Below are 19,458 nucleotides of genomic sequence, written 5' to 3'. Positions count from 1 at the left end.
GTGATGACTAGAAGTGACCAGATTGCAAAACATCTTCTCCTTTTACAACATAGCACACAGTGTAAAACAGTTACATCATGAAATGTCATCATGTGATGTGTGCCTGAGAAATGTAGAACTGACCATACAAGGTAGATACAGTTGTGTGTCCTCATAGTTCGGCCTTGTATCATTTCTGCCCAGTGCCCTTTATCTTGTTACCTTTGAACAAATTTGAGCCCTTTTCAATTCCAGCATTCTGTCTTTTCCCCTTGTCTTACTCAAAAAACCCCTTCCTTCAGGACTCTCCTTGGGGAAATACCACTCTGTGTGCTCAGGTTTAGCTGACAGTTGGCAGACGCCTGTTAAAGGCGGCTGTCTCATTTCAGGTTACAGTGCAATTAACCGCTTCTGCCAGAGGAGGGCAGAAATCTCATATAAAACTGCTGCATCACAGAGCACGTCCCTCTTTTTTCATTTCTCATCAGGGCACTGCAAAGTTGTGCCCAGAGACATTCATCTTCCATGTTTTCATCTGCTGAATGCATTTACCGATGGTGTCACAGCCTACAATGTTTAAATATTTAGGAGCGGCTTCATACAAAACGCACAAGATTGAGGTTAAATGCCTCAGTAAGCTACATAATGACACGATAAAATGTGAAATGTGCACAAGAAAAACACGGCATTCTTGTAGATGAGCACAAATGTCCTTTTTTTAAAAAACGTAATGAGTTCTAGTTGTGCCTGAACTGCATTTGTGACACTGTAGATGGAGTAGGACTAGTTTTCTACTCCATCTACAGTGTTTTCTGTAGAAAAAAGATTTATTTCAAAGACCTCACATGACATCTCCTTTAATGTATTGAAACTATACCCCCCCCCCATAACGAGAATCTGTATACTACATTTTGTGATGAATATACCTGCCATGAGACTGTGTTATAGCATTTTTACTCTTTTATTTAAATCAAAACAACTAGAATTTCACATTTTGTTTGAATGAAATGTCTTTGGAATTCAAATAACGTCAAAAAATTAAGCAGCAAAGCTATGGTGGTATATTACCATCTCAAATTAGGAGCAGATTTTTTTTCTATTAGTGAGCAGGTTTGCATTGATTTCATGCTCGTGTATCATACTGCTCACCCTCAAAAAACTCTGTCCTCACTCAAAAAGTGCCTGCTTGTGTGCAAAATGCTCTGATTGAGAGCAGAAACACAGTTTGGAGGTGGTTAGTGGCAGGACAAATGGCCCAGCCGCTGGCATGCAATGACGCTAACAAAAAGGATGTTACCACCATATTCAGTATTCAGCAATCGCTCAAACTGTTATTATACTAGACTTGTTTTAGATGAAAAAAATTCACTCCTCCAGGTAGCCTTTTCAGGGTAGCCATTAGCTTAGCTCTCACATTAGAAGTTCTCCCCAATTAGAAAACCCCACTTGAAAGAAAACAAAAGTAAATTAGTTACAGTAGCCAACAGTACAACTGGTTCACTTGGAATCCCAGTGCATTGTGGGACACAGTCATCATTTCTCAGGAACATCTATGAATTCATAAACTTTTCCCTATTTCTGTACTATCCTATTCACATAGGATGAGTTCAGCCTTGAGTATTGTGGTGCGTTTGGAGGTCGAGCAACACACGACTACAGTGAAGGAGACCAACTGCAGCTAGCGAGCGCCTGTGCTGAACTGTGCCGGGAGCTTTTGGTTGAGATGACTTGTCTCCTCTGAGACAGCAGAAGGGGATGTGGGAAACACTGCACCTCTCTCAGCTCCTGCAGGGAGTGCTGCAATGCAGGGGTGTAATAGAGAAATACAAAGCTAAGAGGCTGTTTGTCCACAAGTCAGTCACTCACTTGACTGCCATGACTTGTGTCTTTTTTTCCTGGCTTGTTTCAGCTTTTGCTTCAGTCAAGTTTCGCCTTTTTCTCCAAACCATCTCTCCGTTCGTCTCACACTCTCTTAAGTCAGTGGTCATACTCTGGCTTGTCATCACTGCAGCATAGACAACAGTAAACAGAAAGCACCATATGGTTGTAGTTGGCTCAGTACATCATTTGCAGTGTTTAGCATTTGGTCAACAAGGTGACGGTGTGTGTATTCTCCCTTACATGTGTGTCTAAATCCAGTGTGGGGATTATTTCATGTAGCATGTTGGGTGGCATTTAAACAACTCTTGTCTTTAGACAGCAGCTTTCCACTCCGAGTTCCAGGTATAATGATATTATTGTGTCAATCTAAATGAAGGGCAGGAGAGCTGCAGCAACAAATTCAATGTCAACAGGACAGTGTGATATTTATTAAACTAATTAAAAGTGGTATGTTTGTTACCCAAAACATACTTCTATTAAACAAGCACATCTAATTATCAAAGTTGCTCAGCCAAAAAAGAAAAATAGAAAATAGATAAATAAATAAAAACAAAAAATGTGCCAGAAAGAAAGACCCATCATTAATCTCCACCTATTTAGATGGCCACCAGTTCTTTGCCTGCCCTGTATTTGGAATAAACATTTTTCATATCAGACATTTCATAACAGGAAATCAACAGCATTATCAATGACTTAACCCACTCTAACTGATTAAACCCCTGCTTAGGTTGACAATGCTGAAGCTACTTGGCATCATGTGAGTTCAGAACATTTAATGTTCAAGTAACGATGATGAAAGTCTTTGTTTTCCCCACAGAAACAGGAACTAATCTCCAAAATGACATTTTAGAGGACAACAAACAGATAAAATGTTGACTAACCAGTTTGTGCTAGCCAACATTTATACAACAACGGTCAAAAAGTTGAGCGTTGAACATTGTTAACTTCTGCCCCTTGATGTTTGGCATCTTGTTATAGAGAATGTTCCTGTGTCTCCAACTTGTGCTGCCTGTTTAGGTTTTAATATGCCTGCCTAAAAACAGTCAAACTTGGTAGATAAGGTAAGGGATGGAGAAAGGGTAAGGAGAGAGAGAGAATGAATCAGACAAGGGATGCACTATCGGTATCAGTACCGATAGCATGTGCGTGTATTCGTACTTAGTATTCATTAAAGTGTTCCGATATATAGAACCGATACCAGTGTGACAGGAGATTAATGTTCCTGCAACGTGTTTGTGAAAGTTAAAATGTTAAAACAGTATGTTGCACTAAGAGTAGTTTTATATTACTAAAATAAACAAAGTGCAGTTGTATTTGAGTTGAATAGGCCCAAAGAAAAGAAAATGTGTTTAATTGTAAGAACTGTAATGGACTTGATTAGTACTCATATTGGTACTCTGTATCAGCAAGTACTAAAAGCTAAGTACTTGTACTTGTACTTGGTTTTAAAAAATGTGGTATCAGTGCATCCCTGAATAAGACTGGGAGAAACTGAATGTTAAGTGCAAGATCTGCCAATTAATGAGCCGGTATTGTGCAAAATTGGATTTCAGTCCAGTTATTAAACTACAAAATGTATTCAAAATACTTCAGAGTATTAATTTCACAAAGATAATTTCAGTGGGTTTTATGATTCACTCTTTTGCCAAAGATTTGTTATAATCTATAAAGTGCTTGTTATTTTTTTACGTGAGAATTTAGGGTAATGCAAGCAAAAAACAGCCTCAGAGCAAGGGGAACTAAAAGATGGCATCTGAACAAAACTATGTGTTACATCAACTTCACAGTCTTTGTTGGAAGAGAGAACATCAACCAGTTTTGAGTAAAACAAGGATGTGCTTCTTTCTGTGATGCTTATGCTAGCTACCAGTAGATTTTGATCAGGCATTGACATTTCATTTCGCAGTGTTGCTTGATGTTCATGCCTTTTAAGTTGTTGTGTTTACTGCATTTGATGTGTGTTCAGAGGTTTGACAAGTTCTAATTATTTATAAAATGCTACAGTTAACGCTTAGCAGAACAATTAAGATCATATTATATCAGGTTGTGGGCAGTTCTGGATTTCTGATTGTTTAGCAATATTTTTACCCGGTTTTACACAACTGCGCCATGTTCATTGCTAGACAGCACCACCCTGTCAAATTTGGAACACTATGCAAATAAGTACAGAGTACCAGTGTTCTACATGAATGTGTAGTAATGAGTCCAGAGTCACACAAATCTGCTTATGGTCTCACTATTTTATCCTTTCACAATGAGAAAAGGAAAAGCAAAAAAAAAAGGCAAAGCGTCCATTGTAACAGTTAATAATTTCTCTTAACTTCTCTTTTTATGTGAGAATATTCTTTTAGGTGTAAGACACCTATAACCTGTAACTCGTTGTTACACTATTCCTACATCCCAAAATAAGTTACTATGCTCGCCTTAAGCAGTTTCTCTTTGTTCATGTGCTAAATGGGAGATGAAAAAACTTTTTCACTGTAATATAATAATAATGCAAACAATAAACACATTTGACTTTCAATGTGAAGGATCAGCCATCTTCTTTGAGGATTTGTTTAGCTTTAGTTACATCGCTTTAATCAAGCAGACAGATTGTGTACTTGTAACAGGCAAAAAGTTGAATGTGGAGCAATGTAAATTCCCCCCCTTAAATGTTCAGCATCCCGGAGACTGGACGGGAAGAAAACATCTTTCATGAGGCCAAACGTGGGCCAGAAGAAAACTGCTAACGTGGGCCATATTTGGGCCAACTTTCTTTGCCATCTGCCATCTTCTGACTACATTACGCAACAAAACAGTTAAAAGACACAAGAGGCTCTTTTTAAATTCACTTACCACCTCTATAGGAATACAGCTAATTTGTTTTATAGAAAGGCTATTTTTTACCCTGGAGAAGTTCCCCTGTAGATGAAGAGAGACATGAAATGGCTAAAAACACAACCGAAGGGCCAAATCAATCAGAGTTTATATTAATACGGATGTTATCAGAGGAAAAGTTCTCAGCAGAAATTTCGGGTTCTCATTACAGGGCATTAATAAGACGAACATCAGCGCTTCTCCATTCAAGCATCCAAACTGTAAGTCTGACAGTGTCATAGCAAAGCCAGCATGCACAAAAGCATGGCACTGAACTTGATAGAGATTAATCTAACTGAGCCATTCTTCTTTTTTATTTACACCCTCGCATTCCTACTGTGACATTTAAAAATGTCTGCTAATGTGATTCAGATTTATGAGCCTTCCATGGTCTGCCAATATACAACTAGTCCTGCAGGAAATCACAGTCCGAACATCCCCCACCCTCCACACTGAGCATTATAACTCAACCAGGTCAGTAGGAGGGAGATTGCTTTAAAACAGTAACACTGACAATTTGCACTAAAAAACCTACAGAGGAAATAAATGTACATGGGTGTGACATTGTTCAACAGGTGTTGGGGAATGTAGAAAATTCTCAAGTGTGTGAGATGAGAGTAATTACATGTAGAAATACAGTCTTATCAGATTCCATGTATGAAAGGATTTTTGTATTTGAAGGCTGGAGAGGTTTGGAAGTAGAGTTACACATGACTGTCAACATTGATATTAATGCCACAGGTAGGAAAAATGGCAGCTGTGATATCATAGAGGGTAATTCAGGTAGTGAAATCATAATATACATCATTTCCGTAGCTGTGCAGTAGATTGAGGCTGTTGACACACATTTTCATCTCTTTGAAAATCTCTGCAGTTTTCCACCATCGACTATTGCAAATTTAATTTCATATCCTCTAAAACACGAGTTGTACAGATGAAAAGAGCAACAGACCTTTTCTCGTGGCCTTTCTTCAAATCCAGGGTCTGTTTTGGTTTTCCAGAGCATGTGCAGCTGGTGCCTTTGTTGCTTGGTGGTGCCATAACGATATATTTAAAGAATTAAGCTTAGAATGAGTAAAACTGGTGGGGCCATAACGATATATTAAAAAAATTAAGCTTAGAATCAGTAAAATTGGTGGTGCCGTAACGATATATTTAAAGAATTAAGCTTAGAATGAGTAAAATTGGTGGTGCCATAACGATATATTTAAAGAATTAAGCTTAGAATGAGTAAAATTCAGTTGATCTTAATCCATGGACAACAAGACAATTTAGTGTGAAAATATAAGGTTGATTTTGTGTCTTCAGTTTAGTTAAGGTTATTTCTAAAGTTGTTTCCATCTTGTTGTCCTTGGACTGGTTGTCTTCAGTGTGTTGGATGTTGTCATTGTTCAACTGACATGTTGCAGGTGTTGATATGATGTATACTGATGAGTGTTATGTCAACGCTGTGTTCAGCATGATTTTGTTTTGTCAGTACCGCAGTACCCTGAGACATGCCCTCTTTTTGGGCTTTCATGCTGTCATTATCTACTTTGACCTCAATCCTCCTTCACTGCATTTTGCCTTAAAATCTCAGCCTGGTGTGTTTTCCTCTGTGCCCTCATGTCGCCACCACTCTTCATGACAAAGTGTCGCCCTCCTCGTCCCTCAAACCAGATTCAACTCACCCAAAATCTTTATATTATAGTGCAACATTTCCAGCTTCTTACTTAATTAAAGGAGAGATAAACAATTCTTTCCACAGGGGTAGAACTAAAAAAAGCAATTAACTGAATCTAATCCAAATTTCCCTTGTGATTGTACATGTACATTGACTTGAAGGCAAACATTTGCGGCTTACACCCACAAACAATTCCCCTCTGTGTTTAACAGTCACAAAGCACGTGAAAATGAAGGAGACAGTCAAATCAAAACTGGATATCTTAACTTAAAAACAACATATATTGTGTGACAATCCTTATGCTCAGCATGCAACCCTGTCTCATAACTATTATGAGATTCTCTATTTCTCTATTTGGGGATACAGTGATAGTTGGAGCTGCTGCCCAGATTTTGCTCACATGGATTGTCTTTGTTTTATTTCTTGATTGTCCTTGTGGTATATTGAAGTGCCACATAGACATTTGAGGCTGGAAGATGCAGATCGTGAGAAGAAAGTACAGCTAAATCACTAAAATTATGTTAAATGACAACACGCTATTAGCTCAATCCGTTTTTTTCCTGTAAACAACCATTTTGAAAATAACCTGTATTTGGTATTTTCATGACTACTAAATCAAATGATAACATGAATGCAGTACGACAAGATGATGATGAGAAGCTTACTTCATAGAATTAGATGTGATGAGAAAGTAGCATTTGAAATGCAGAGTTTCTTAAACAAATAGAACATGAAAAGTAGTAGGATTAAAACAAACCACTGTCTGCTAGTTGCTGGATTTCCATTCTGCATGTTCCAAAAGTCTGAATTTTTGTAAATTATTCATAGTAAAAAAATTTTTTTAAAAAGTGCAAGGGGCACTAATGAGAGAAACTGTGATTTGAACTGGTCGCCTCACAGCAAGAAGGTTCCAGGTTCAACTCCCAGCTGGGGCCTTTCTGTGTGGAGTTTGCATGTTCTCCCCGTGTAAGCGTGGGTTCTCTCCGGGTACTCCAGCTTCCTCCCACTGTCCAAAAACATGCATGTTAGGTTAATTGGTGTCTCTAAATTGTCCTTAGGAGTGAGTGAAAGCGTGTTTGGTTGTTTGTCTCGTTTGTCTCTGTGTGGCACTGTGATGGACTGGCGGCCTGTCCAGGGTGTACCCCGCCTCTCGCCCATTGACCGCTGGGATAGGCTCCAGCCCCCCCGCGACCCAACCGACGGATTCAGCGGGTATAGAAAATGGATGGATGGATGGGTTTGAACTGGGATTAATTCTCTGATGGTATAAGTCAATTCTTGAAATGTCCTTTTGTTTCTAGTCTTCTTTTGATTTGCCATAGTTGTTGTTCTTGCTTTTGTTTTATATTTATCAGATGTAGTCTTTGTAATGTAGTCTTTTGGTTTCCGTTCTTAATAAAACTTTCATTTCATTTTCTATCTGCCTCCCATCTGCTGTCTGCATTTAGGTCCTCAACAAGCTTCCACCACCATAACCTCAACAGCTATGTAGCTTTGAAATATAATATTACAACATACAAATTATGAATGTGATTCGGCAAATTGATTTCTTGTGACATAATGACTGAAACCATCTCGACGGCAAACTAAGACAGAAATAGACAGCACACAGACTTTTTTTTTTTAACTCTGTGAGATGAAAGGAACCTGACTGACAAAAACTGGGAATTGGTGTATTTAAGGTGCAAGCAGAAGGGAGGGAACGAGTGATATTTAGAGACAACTGCACAGATCTGGGGCAACGTGACAAGTACAAGTAAACTGAAGCCAGAGGGGTACAAGTTCAGTACACAATCATCTAGACTGCCTGGACAGGCTACATGTTCTTTATCTTTAGCCTTAAAACAATTTCATATCACATTTCACTTTGTACTTTTGCTAAGAGGGAAGAGTATTTTTTCTACAGCTTTCTGTGCTGTTTCATTAAAACACAAAACGTGTTGCTACTTACTGAATGGAAAGATAACCTTTTAAGGATGTGCTACAGTGGTCTAAATCCAGAGACCAGTTAAGAACAAAATAGATATGTCAATCCAGGCATCCTCCATTTTCCATTACCGCAACTTTTCTATGATGCTAGCCGAGAAAACTGGTGGATTTAATTCAGAAAGACATTCATAAAAGCCTCAAAAACAGGTCTGTGCTCCACCTAATCCTGTTTAAAGGATTCTGCATTTTGCCATTCTGTAAAACCAGAAACAACGTTACCCATCCCCAGCCACATAAAGTCTTCTTGTTTTCTAGCTTAAAAGCCTCGTCACTCCCACATTGTCACACGAAATGAAAGTTTTAACAAGCTGTTTTTAACCTTGACCAAGTTATTGTGTTGCTTAAACCTAAACATGTTGCTTTATGCCCAAACCTAACCAGATTTGTGGCCTAACCTGGCAAAAAGGTTAGAAAAGTAAAATGGTACTGAAAAATTTAATGCCCAAAGTAAAGTAAAAGAAAAAAAAATGAATGGACAAACAGTGGATAAATATGTAAATAAATTACAATATTTACTTTAGCAAATGAGCTCTGTTTTCCTTGTTGTTTAATGCGAGGTTTTGGAGATAATCCAGCATTAGTTTCATGGCAGCTCTTTCAACAAAGATTTATCATAATCTATGATTGAATTCGGGGACATGACTTTGTCATTTTGTCATGCACAAGGAAACAAAATTAACTACAAAAAGGAACAAAGTCATACAGCATTTTGTAAAATTGTCAGAGGAGTTCACAAGTTCACAATAAATGACTGGAGTGTTGTGGTGGCTTAAGCCAGTTTATTGTCATTCATTCATTAGACCTAAGTGTGTCTCATAAAATGCATTATTTGTGAACCACAATGTACAGTTTAGTACTATATGACATCCAGCTATAGAGACATCGGCATAGTTGTCTCCTCTGTGGTAGACTGTTGTATTTGTATATTTTGTTTTTCATGTAATCTGTTTTTTAATTCTAGACTTTGAGTCTGTAATAAAGTTTGAAATAAAAGAAAATAACTCTGAGGTCGTGGAAGAGTTTAAGTAAAAAAGGCTTCTGAAATACAATAACACAACACTAAGATTTAATTTTTCTCACTTTTTCTTTGTCAATTCTCCAGACAGGCTTATTTGAATAACAGTTTTGGCTTGAAGGGGTTAATTATTGGACATGAAACGGACATGAAATGGCAAAAATTACAAATTGATTGAAAATTATTTGGATTTTTGTGGGTTATCCTAACTTTATTTTCTTCCTTCCTACCATGGTAATCATGTTAAAATTTGTAAGGGTACTTTTTATTAGACTGGTAGGAATTTATCATGGATATTTACTCATGGGGAACTTACATGTTGTTGCACAAATATTTTTTCTTAAGAAATTGATTTCAATGCTCCACTGCTGGTGTCACAAGTAAACAGCAAAAGCTGGCACAACTGCTGTTTAATTTGTATGCACGACTAGAAACATGAAAAATGATCTTTGACCTCCTCGAAAACCGGGTTTTCTTTTTGCTTCGTAACATTAACTAGACTTTTACAAAATATACTTGAAGATGCTGGCAGACACACACACAAACACAAATTCACTGCTCAGACATATTCATTTGTCTGTGAAGCACTCAGAATTGATCTGTTGAGACATATTGATCTCTTCCAGAACAAGACTAAAGAAGATGCAATAAAGCAGCTTTATGAGAAACTTCTTCAATATAAAATTATAAACCAAGAATTTCTACCATGTTATTTTTTGACTGTGAAAATAGATTCCCACACTGTGGTGATGGTGATATTTGTGTGGTGTTTGGTGACGAGTTGTCAGTCAGTTTATCTGAGCCTGGATATGACACTCTTGAGAAATTAAGAGAGTGAATTATTCATCCATCTCTTTTTTTTTTCTACATCCACTTTATTCATTTTAGGGTCACAGGGGGGCTGTAGTCTATCCCAGCTACAATTGGATGAGAGGCTGGGTACACCCTGGTCAGGTCTCCAGTCCATCACAGGACCAATATAGAGACAAAGGACATAACTATGTACTCTCACACTCACTCCTATGGTCAATTTATAGTATCAATAAAAAAAACATGATGTGCAAAAATATAAAACATGCATGTTTTTGGACTGTGGGAGGAAGCTAGAGTACCCAGTGTGTGACAGTGCTACCCACCACAGCACCATGCAGCCCGAGAGTCAACCAAAAAGGTTGAAAAAAAGAATCTTGATAAATCTGATGATGGTTTTGTTAAAATTGGCTTTGTAGACATTATGAATGAAATAGTCTCTGTACTTTTCCACGATGACCTAAAGTGAACCAGGCATAGTGAGACAAAACAATTAGCCTGGGAAAGCAGGTGCAAGATTCACACACACACATTGTTTGGCTGATCTAGAGAATATGACGAAGGATGTTGAACCTACTCATGTCCAATCATACTCGGTCGAGTGTGAGTCCAACCTATGAGGCTATAAATGCAAATGATACCCGGAAATCGAGGCTCAATCTGACGGATTTCCTGCGGGAGCTCTTTTCCACTGAACCCAGCGCTGATATGCTTGACGTGTGACTACCAGTAAACACTTTATTTAGCTTGAGATTCCTCCGGCTTGTTCTTGAGCTTCCAATGAAAGAATCGATCTAACAGATTGGTCTAAAATATAAAATGCGCCTTAAAATATTTTGTTCAACTGACAGAAAATCCCCAAAATACTAAAGTTATGGAGGACTGCAGATGGTGGAACCAGAAAAGTGCTTGAAAAATTAATTATCAAGATGTCTAATTGGTTTTCTGTCAGCTCATGTTTGACTTTGGCTATTTCACCTAACATAAAAGACCTCTTGTGCTCCCCGTCACTCGCTCCTCTTCTTCTGCTGTTTTTTCAGACTGTGTTGTAAATCTGGCTTGCAGCATAATTTTTTATGTGATCCTCAGAGTAGCCCTCCAAAGATTTAACATCTCCTCTGATCCACTGGATGACCACAAAAAGCTCAGTCTTCATCAACATTTAATGGTTTGTTGCACACAGACTTAATGTATCTAAGGAAAAAGAGGGCAGAGATTCCATTTCTGAGGTACATATTGATACATCCCTCCTTATATGTCAGAGTTAAGTTATTCCTACTGTATACCCAGGCAGTGAACTGAAAGTGAAAACACACTGAAGAACCAGCAAAGTCTGTAAAACATTCCTGTGACTTCATTTTGCAATAGCTGTCAAAATCTCTACTCAAAATTTCATCATTAAATGTGATTTCATAGACTGGAGTTATTTATATCTAATGAATTAGTAAAGGTTGAAGTGTTCTTTACACACAAACCTATGTGTAGCGTTTAGGTATAAAATACAATCTTAGGTGTGGTCTAAGTACACTGATGCTCTCTGTAGCCTGTGAATAAGAATAGTGAGTACAGGATTATGGGCTGCAATGAAGCCTCCCATTTCATGAACCATTAAGCAGCAGTGGTGCTCCAGGCATACACACCTCTCCTCAGGAGGAACGGTCATGTGGAAACTTAGAGGGACTGAACTGGAGACTCCAGGCAATGGAAACAACTATCAACAACCAGGAGTAATTCTTAACCCAGATTATATACATCATCAGTGAATTACTAATCAGCAGGTTAGGTTCTGGAGGCTGTTACTGAGCAGAAATACTCAGGAAGTTTTCATGTACAGTAAAGTTGAGCCACCATTATACCTCAACTAAGCCAATTATTTGGACTATTGCCTTTGTCCCAGTATACAAGCGCAAGTCGGACTAACACAAAAGCTACATTTTTCTAACAGTGTGTTAAAAAGCTGGCCAAATTTAATGGGAATTGACAAATGCAGACTCATTTGACCTCACAACAAAACAAAACTATCAGTCCAGAGCAATGAGTTGTTTGAAATGCATTCATGCTGACATTTAAACGAATGATTGTTGTTTGTGGTTGTTATTGAATACAAGATAATGTTGTCCTAACTGGAGAAAACCTTTGAGGCACAAAACCCAACAACTGTGGTGAATATGCAAATATCTGGGATATTATATCATGTCTGGGAAGACGTCAATCTGTCACGTGAGTTTCTAGTTTGCCAGCTCAGGCTGGAAACAGTAGGTGAGTTACATCATTTTAGTCCTTGCTAGTTCAGATTTTCAAGTGTTTCAGTTCCTTCTTATCTGGATCAAGTGATTGTATGATTCTTTTTTTCATACATCGGTGGAAATACTGCTTCCAGTCCAATGTTGTTATTCACAGTTTGTAAATGAACATCAAAACAGCAATGAAAATCTGACTCCTGAAAAATCTAAGTATTACTAAAGGAGGTTTGAATACTTGTACCAAGCATCATGACAAACCACAAAATAGTTGTTGAAACATCCCACACAAAATCTCAAACATGAACCTTATGTGGAACAACGGGATCACCAACACCGTCATGACAGATAGTTTGGAAAAAATGATTGCCTCGACCAGCTTTTCATTCCAAGATGTGGTTCATTTTGAGATATTAACAGGTTCGCTAACAACATTGACCTGCTGGTGTTGCAGTTGTGTCCACACGTCTTCATGGCAGTCCAATAGATAGAAGATAAGATGATAACACACATACAGTACATCGCCTGGCTGCCCCTGCAGCCACACAGGCAGCTTAGCTAAAAAAGATGGTCTCCTCATGTTTGCCATGGTAGCTACTTAAGGCTATTTAGAGGGGATACCCAACAGTATAATCATATCAAAGAGAGGCAGTGCTGACTTCATCATCAGAAGCCAAGCACTGTCTGCAGAACTGACTAATCTTCTCTCAGTGTGCAGCCAAATACAAAATCAGCAAAATAGCACAACCTTGGTCAGAATTGATATTTTTCTCTTCATTTCTCTTCATTTCATCTTTAAAATGGCTTCAAAAGAAAAGCTATTGAACTTAATGTTCTCTCTCCTCTTGCAACTTAATCATGATCGTTTTAATAGCTTATATGAGGAGTGGGAAGGTTGACACATATCAACATTTGAAGCGTATATTGATAAATGTGAAGCCACAGGACTGCTCTCTTATTTCATTCTGTTCACTTTACATTCCCGGTATATGCTTCTTCAAGATACGTTACACTGAGCCTCATAAACATATTGCAGCACAAAATGCACCAGTGTGTGTCAACATGTTGTGTGTTGTGTGTGTGTGTAGTGACATTTTGCATCTACACACTCCCTTGATTCACCTCTGACTAGGCCAAAAGGAAGTCCTCCCATTGAGGAGTGTCCCAGTCATGTACTCACAACACCCCTGGGGACTAAAGAAACCACTGCGTCACCTGACCTGCATCATTGTCAGCCGAGGAACATACTGTACAAGCAAAGAAAAATTCCTCCAAATCTGTGGTTGGAAATAAAATCCTTCTTAAATGATTAACAAACTGAGACATATACATATGATGTGACTAGAACAACAAATAAGGAGATAAAACAAATTCCAAGATGCACTGTTATAGCATTAGTCCCTGTAAGAGACTTTAATGTGCAAAAATTCAAACGCACATTATTGATGCTTTATTATCTTTCCGCTTGAGTCAGTAAAGGGAATAAATTACCAAAATGCATTACAATACAAGGCTGCAGTGGACTAGTTTAATAGGACAGCTGAGATTCATTTGATCACTGAGAGCTCTGCAGACTTTGATCTGGGTCACTCTTGCTGGCTCAGCAAATTTGACTTTGCGTGCGCTCTGTGTGTTTCACCGTATAACAGAGAGGTGACTCTCACCAACCAGACGTGACACACCATGAATAATTACAGGTGGATATCCGTGAAAAGAAGCTTCATGCCAAGTTTAGCCACCTCCTTTTTCTATTGGAAAATAATTTGTTCTTTTTTTTTTATCATTTTTCTACCCTTTTTAAAAAGGAAATCATAATTAACCACTGAGAAATGTTGAAATATTGTTGTTCTCTCATGTTGTTCCGTAGTTCTACCCTATTTTTATTATGTAACATTACACTGCAGCACTACATGAGGCTATGCGCCAGGGATGAAGACTTACCAGCAGGCTTTTAAAAGTTCCACTCTGGCAGATTTTATATTACTGCAGGACTGTGCATTAAAAAGGAGAGGAGACAGGCAAATCGCTAACATTGTCTGCTCTAATTACTCATGAGCCATTTACTCTCTTTGTTTCTCTCTGCAGAGCTTTTTCCCCACCACACTCAGGCTGGTTTATAATGAGGCTAGGTGCCTCTGTGACAACCTGCCACGCAGCACAGCTGCTGCAATAGATGTTGCTGCCTTGAACGGAGAAGGAAAAAGGCTGCTTACCTCGAGGAGAGATGTGCTGCCTCTTTAACAAGGAGTGGAATCAGAGAACAGGGTCAGATATGTTTTTCTTGACAGGAGGGAAATCTTAACAATCTGCTCTTTGGATCATCCCACCCTGAAAAATAAAAAAAAAAAAGAAAAGAAAAAAACCCAGTAGTGGCAGATCCCAGTATCACTTGGGGGTACTGCTTTCCAAGGAAACACTAAGAAACAGGAGTTTTCTTGGCTCAAAGAGCTGCTGACGTGCACTCAGATCAGAGAAGAGAGGAATCACTCACACAGATTAACATAGTTCTACCGCTGGAATCAGCACAAGCATCAGAGCCGGTGCAGATCCACTGCTGTATTTCCCGGCACTGTTCGCTCATTGGCTGAGGGGCTACTCAATAAAAACCCTCTGTGTCATCAACTGGGTTGGGAGGGGGTTAGGTTTTCTTTGGCGCACTAACAACAGTGCTCCTCCTCTTTTCCTTCTTTGCACTATCACTTTTCCCCCTCAGCACAGGCAGACAAGGAGTGCTGAGCTTTGAGAATTAGACGCAGGAGGAAAGGCAGGGACGCACAAAAGCTGGAGAATCGATGAGTGAGGAAGAGAAAGGGGGAGGATGATAACCAGCAGCCTTTGGCTGCTCTCACAGAGCTTGGTTTTTTGGTCTCTGCAGCAGGAACTCTGCAGGAACCTGAGTGTAGTGAGGTGTGAAGACCAGAGAGATTAAAAGAAGAGGAGGGGTGGATGGGCGGGGGTGTGTTCCCAACCGCTCGGGCAGGTTTTGCTGCAGTGTACAGGCAGGCAGATGGGACAGTTTTTTTTTTTTTCCTTTTTCTATTTTTTTCAGCAGGTCTAGCAGAAATAGTAACTACCAGTAGTTCTTCCTGTGCTTGTTCACAGGCATCCAACGTGCACCCGGTGAATAATTTAGGAGAGCAGAAGATGGGATGAGCTGCTGGAGCAACAGAGATTACTACTGCACCGTTAGGGAGAGTGTCATTTTGATTGAACAAAAAATGTTAAGGTATAAGAGGAGTATAGGTTACAAAACTGATAAAACATTCACCTGACAGTTTGTTATCTCTCTGATTAAAAGTCACTTCTTCTCGTCAAATGAAATATAAGAACAAGAGGACCTCATAAAACCACCATGTCTGAGCTTTTCTTCAATATTTTTTTTCTGTATTTCCTTACCATACTCCTGTATTTTATATTTTTAGTCTCAGTTTTAACAAATTGATTAAATTGACTTAAGCTAGTCTAATTCTATCAAAAATCAATAGATCAGTCTTCCTACAAAAGACTGCAACTTCATGTTTTATACCAATAGAAAGCTATATGAGGCTAAGCTGTGAGAACTACAATGTGAAGCATTAAACGTCCCTTTTTCTAAAGCATCTTTTACCAAAACACTGTGTCTTAAAACAGCTTTCACTCTTCGACAAAATCAAGAATGACTATGTTTGTGCTCGACAGTCATCCTTTTCCTCCTTAACAGCTCAAATGTGAAGCAAATTAAAAGTGGGCTCTGACAGTCTATCCAGCTGATTTAGATGTGAAGCATTTGTTAATGAAAAGCAACGACAGGACTCTGGTGAGAGTGCCAATTTCACCATTACACTTATTAGAGCTTCTGGGAACGCTGCCAAAACTCTGCTGTAAAAGGAAGCCAGCCTTCCTTCAAGAGGGATGCATCATTTCATTGCCTTTGACGTTACCCTTGACAAAGCAGTGACCAGTCAGGACACAACGCATCACCAACGAATACAGCAACCCCATCACATGAGTCAGAGATGCTGCATCACTTGAGCGGTCTGCCTTTTATATGAACTTTAAATCATGCTGGGCTCATTTGCTGATATTCCTGCTCGAGGACAGAGTGACACGGAGAAAAGGTTTGACTGAATTCAATTATTCAGCCAGAGGATACCTTGTGATTGCTTCACGCTGAACTTTATTTGCAAGAAACTGTAACAGATGAGAGGAAGGCGCAGAGGTAATTCTGCATGGAGATTAGAGGCAGAATAAGAGCCCGAAGCAGCTGTGGAGGTATAGCTTCATAAAGGTGAATCACATAAAAAAATGAAATAAAATGAAGTAGGAGTGAAGAGAGATAACTTCCACAAATACAGCTCGATAAAGCTGCTCAGACACAGCATTGCTTTGAGCGAACGTGGGCACTGAAATGGTGATGATGCGTAAGGAGAAGCTTGATCACGATTTGTGTTTTTTGTTGCCTTTCAGGTGGTGGTGGTGGTGAGAAGGCCAGACAACTCGAGCCCCATGTCGTTACCAAAGTTAATTCAATCCAACCTGATGGACACAAACAGTGCTGTTGGAAAGTCTCTAGCCAGCCCTCACTTTTTTTTGCACTGTTTTTGCATCCAATGAGCCAGATTTACTTGTTATCTTTTAAAGTGGTCTTGAGCAATAACTTTTCAGGCATTACCTTAAGATCTGTCAAAGTTTTCTTTGGACAGGCTCCTAGTGGTGTGTTTTAACACATGGCAGACAATTGATCAAAGAACTACACTCTCCTGGCACTATATGAAGAAATGGGGGGTGGCTTAAGACTTATTTATGCACAGTACTGTAAATGTAGCAGTTCCATGAGAATTCATCCAATAACTGTGAGATTATTTACCTGAAAGTGCTTGATTGAATCCCTGAAATATTGTAACTCTTGGCCTTACCATGTGGGAAACCTCAAGGTGGCCTATGTGAAAATGACCAGCTATATCAAACTAATGTTGATACTGGAGGAGAAGTCAGATAATCACCATATCCATTGTGCCAATCTGAATATTGAATTAAAATGTTTTTGTCCAAATCATTTACTGTAAGTAGATGTTGAGATATTTCACTAAACAATCGAAAACTTTGACCTGCTGGTACTTCTGCAAATATCAGGGGATTAAACATAACCGCCAGTAATCATAAACACAGATGTGTCAACATCATGGTAGCGCTAGAGGAAAAAGATGTTGCTATTTATAAAAATGGTTTTCTATTGGCTTTTCAAACCATGGATTCTGCTTTTCTTCAGGCTAAAGAGAAAAGGGACCATCCAGCTTGGTATCAGTGTGCAAAAAGCCAACATCTGTTCTGGAGCTGCTTCATTGCACATAGCAGGTGTGCCATCCAGACATCGTCTTTCATAAAAATAAAAACATTTTGCTGTTCAAAAACTACAGCAGTTCGTCTCCACAGCTTCCAGTGACTTATGGAATGTTGTTACAAGAAGAGGTGAAGCTACACAGTGTTCAACATGTCCCAATTCAAAATGAAAGCTGGACAAAGTATTGTCACCTGATACCATCGTACATAAAAGTGGTTGGATGGTTAGCAAATCGTAGCCTTCTGTTTTTATCTACATGATTATGATATCCAAACACATTTAATGTGCAAAATTAAATATAGGCCAGTCTATGATTTTCTCTCATTTTCCCGCTTCTCTTTTCTCGTCTTTTGCAAAATTTTAGTTTGTTTCAGTCTAGTTAACATATTTTTGGAGGATACTGTACTCTTAAAGTACATTATACTGTTTATCAGTCATTTTATAATGGCTTTTTTTTATGGGATTTGAAACCTTTCCTATGCAGGATCTAAATGAGGAAATCTCTTGCTCCATGACCCTTTTGCAGCATGTCAGGAGCATCCAGGGACTTCCTGGAAGTAGGCCTGAGACCCAATATGGCTCATAGCCCACAGGTTAAAGCTACACTACTCAAATTATACAAGTACCTCAAAAAGACAGGGATCACTGGTGTATATTTATGTCAGTAAGTCAAATGGGCAGTTAGCTGCTTTGATCCCGCTACACCTCTGATGTTCATGTATTTGTTTTTACTTTTCAAGGTATAAATGGAGATTAAACATTCCATCCTCTCATTTTTCAAAGAGTCTGCAGCTGTCATTACCAGATTGAGGCACTAGAGAGCACCACACTCTAAGAGTCTGATCACTATTCAATTATTTATTTAGTCATTCATTTTTAACTTGAACTGCAGAACTGGGCCGTTCAGTGTGGATTAGGCTCTCAAAACTCATTCTTTCCAAACATTTATACTCAGGATGTCAACTCATGACAAACATTACTCTGTCACAAGAATCTGCTATTGACTTATGATTACCTAAATATAGCTAATAACGACATTACCACTCTATCCGTGTCTTTGTATTTTTGTCCTTAATTTCAGCTTCCCCCTCTTGGTTAGGGTAACGTATGTTATCGAAGTACATTTTTCCAGCTGAGCCACTTGTCCCTAAAATAACCTGAACAAGATGGAGCACCAGGGCTAATTTAGTCAGCTTCTGGGTGGACCCATGTGTCTCTGTAACCTGGATATCTCTGGCATCCAGCCCCCATCACTATGCTAGTAACTCCAAGACCAAATAGTTACAAGATCTGTATTATAGAGTGAGATTATTATTATAGAGGTGCTGGCATACGTAGATGCACTCTTTGGCCTGTATGAGCCAAATGAATAGTGCTGCTGTCTCCAGTTTGTTACTGATCTGTTGCCAAAAAGCTTTGCGCATTCAGCAGCTGAGAGACAATAAAAACTAAAGTGGAAAGAAACTTCATATGTCTGAAGGTACAGCTGCACTCTACTTGTCAGTCCTGTCTAAATACAGTTTTTTCAAAGTGTTTTAAGCATTTTGCTTTTAAAATTGATATTAGAACCCATTTTAACCCAAATTCAGTGTGAACAAATATGATTATTCTCAACTTACCACTGCTGAATACTTCCCAGGTTGTTCTATTCCAGTATTATTTACTCTCATGCTAAATCAAATTATTTTATTATGGTATGCTA

At 38.8% G+C, this 19,458-nt stretch overlaps 1 protein-coding gene across 4 annotated transcripts in view; it reads right to left on the bottom strand.

The window, feature by feature from the left end:
- The window catches only part of LOC142377471 (synaptotagmin-2-like), a 33,111-nt gene extending 18,119 nt beyond the window's left edge, over nucleotides 1-14,992 (bottom strand). For all 4 annotated transcript variants that reach the window (XM_075461603.1, XM_075461605.1, XM_075461606.1 and 1 more), the window contains exon 1: nucleotides 14,650-14,992. The gene's annotated coding sequence lies outside the window, so the exon portion shown is untranslated. The remainder of the gene's footprint in view (nucleotides 1-14,649) is intronic.
- Nucleotides 14,993-19,458: the final 4,466 nt, after the last annotated feature.

The sequence above is a fragment of the Odontesthes bonariensis genome, chromosome 3 (assembly GCF_027942865.1).
Source record: "Odontesthes bonariensis isolate fOdoBon6 chromosome 3, fOdoBon6.hap1, whole genome shotgun sequence".
Taxonomy (NCBI): Eukaryota; Metazoa; Chordata; class Actinopteri; order Atheriniformes; family Atherinopsidae; genus Odontesthes; species Odontesthes bonariensis.
Note: the sequence above shows the minus strand (reverse complement) of the source record. Positions and strands in the feature narration are given on the sequence as shown.